The sequence below is a fragment of the Tachypleus tridentatus genome, chromosome 12 (assembly GCF_004210375.1).
Source record: "Tachypleus tridentatus isolate NWPU-2018 chromosome 12, ASM421037v1, whole genome shotgun sequence".
Classification (NCBI taxonomy): Eukaryota; Metazoa; Arthropoda; class Merostomata; order Xiphosura; family Limulidae; genus Tachypleus; species Tachypleus tridentatus.
This window is the reverse complement of record NC_134836.1, coordinates 102629558-102632077: the sequence shown is the minus strand read 5'-3', so window position 1 is coordinate 102632077 and position 2520 is coordinate 102629558.

Below are 2520 nucleotides of genomic sequence, written 5' to 3'. Positions count from 1 at the left end.
AGGTTTTCCTCCACTTCGATGATGTTGACTCCACCGCCCTGCATCTGTTGATTGAGAACAATGAAGATATCGGCCATGTACGTCAAAATGAGAATGAACTCAGATTTTTCGAAGCAATCTGCATGACAATGTTGGTGCTCTCGCAAAAACAGGGCTAATTCCACACGCATGGCAAAAACACGATTCAGAACCTTTCCCCGGGATAACTACCGAACGTTAGAATGGTACAGAAGTACCTCGGATTCAGAGCTCATTTCATTACACAGCTCTTTGAAGATGCGATACTTCAGGGCACTGTTTCGCACAAAGTTCACTCATTCCACTACAATGTTTAATACTTCTACCAGTTTTGAAGGCAATGTTTTCGTTGCCAACGCATGCCTGTGCAGAACACAGTGCGTTACAATGATGTGTGGTGCATCGGCTTTCACCAGCGCACCAAAACCAGAGTTTCGTCCCAGCATGACTGGAGCTCCGTGCGAACAAACTGCAGAAACCATATCCCACGAAAAATCGTTGTCTCTGAAGAAGTCATCCACAAGTTTCTTCACGTCGGCTGCATTAGTTGTTGTTGTAAGAGGCTTACAAAATAAAAAAAATCTTCTTTAATCTCGTCGTTCTTCACGTCGGCTGCATTAGTTGTTGTTGTAAGAGGCTTACAAAATAAAAAAATCTTCTTTAATCTCGTCGTTCTTCATACAACAGGCTGGCTCAGATTGGAAACGTCGGTGGTCTCGTCGAGTTGAAGGCTGAATTTTGCTGGGCTTGAAATCAGATCTGCAACTACTTGAGCCAAGATGTCATCGCTCATGTCATCTATTCTGCTGCTGATGGTGTCATTTGAAAGAGGAATTTGGGATAACTTATTTTCAGCAGCTTTACCCAGCATGATATTCGCCATCTTCAACGCAGCTGGTTTTACGAGTGTTTCATCAATGATGTGTGGTTTGCCCTGCTTTGCAATCAAGTACGCAACTTCGTACGATGCTGTGAAGATCGGTTTGTCGATGGATACAAAGCCGAGAACAGGCAAAGTAGCCTTTTCATCGAACTTGGCTCTCTTTACCTTGAATTCAACAAGCGTTATGTTCTTGTATTTCCCATCTCCATGCAGTTGTAGGAAGTGTTCTCTTAGTTTTGCAGGTGCTAGACTAGAATTGCTCAACTTGGCATTGTAAATCATGTATTGAGGACGCTGACTCCCATCATTTTCCGTTATACACGTGAATCCATATTGTACGTATTCGTCCGACCACTTTTCGTTTTTGTTCGACATAGTTAGTATGAAGGGATTGAAAGATTAGGAAAAAAATCACAAATGACGCACGATTACTACAGTCACAAGTCGACTGCTAAGCGCACGAAGTTCCCTGCAGCACAGATATTAAGGCCAAATGATGTGACGTGATCAGCCGCAGCCAATGATGGCCAAGTGGAGCATGACGTCACGAATCATATGATTGGAGTGAACGGAACAGACACACACACAGTATGTGTGTCTTGACCTCTACTGAACCCCTGAGACTGACTCACCGAATCCCTGGGGTTCGATTGAACCCAGGTTAAGAACCACTGTATTAGAGGAAAACTAATAATGTTGAAAGAGGGAAGAGGCATAGTTTATTTTGTCAAAGGGAGTTCGAAAGCTCCTCAAGGACTATCTGCACTAGTCGTCTCTAATTTATCAGTGTAAGACCACAGAGAAGGCAGCTAGTTATCACCACCCACCACCAACTCTTGGGGTACTCTTTTATCAACGGATAGTGGGAATGATCGTCACATTATAACGCCCCCATGACTGAAAGGGCGAGCATGTTTGGTGCGACCGGGATTCGAACCCACAACCCTCGGATTACGAGTCGGACGCGTTAACACGCTTGGCCATGCCAGGCCTGCAAATAGAGTATAGCTGTTGTTGTTTTGAATTAAGCACAAAGCTACACAATGGGCTATCTGTGCTCTGCCGATCACGGGTATCGAAACACGGGTTTTAGCGTTGTAAGTCCGCAGACATACCGCTGAGCCACTGGGGTGCTAAAGCAATTGAATAGAGCTAAGTGAACTTTTGACAAGAAGAAGAGAATTATATAGTGTTCATGATATGCCAATGTGCTGTCCGTTTATTTTTCTAATTTATTACCAACAAGTCACTGTAGAATAATCCTTAGCCAAACAACAACACACTGTATATGTATGTTAACTTGCCATAAATAATAAAAAAGTAAGTTTCCTGACAGTAGGACCAATTATATCTCAAAATTATGGTTTCTTCTTCGTTAACTAAGAATGGCCAGTTATTTGAGAAGTACTAATCACAATGGGTAAATCTGGCAATTCCTGTTAAGTAAGAAATTTCATATTTAAACAGTACTACACAAGATCTTAAGTGAATAGAGTGCTGGGATATCATCTTGAAGGAAAATAATATTTCAATAAATACATGAATTTAACAGAAAGGGACCATCAGCTAGTGTTCAAGTGCGATTTATTTGACGAAAGAAATGAATTTTTTAATTTAAT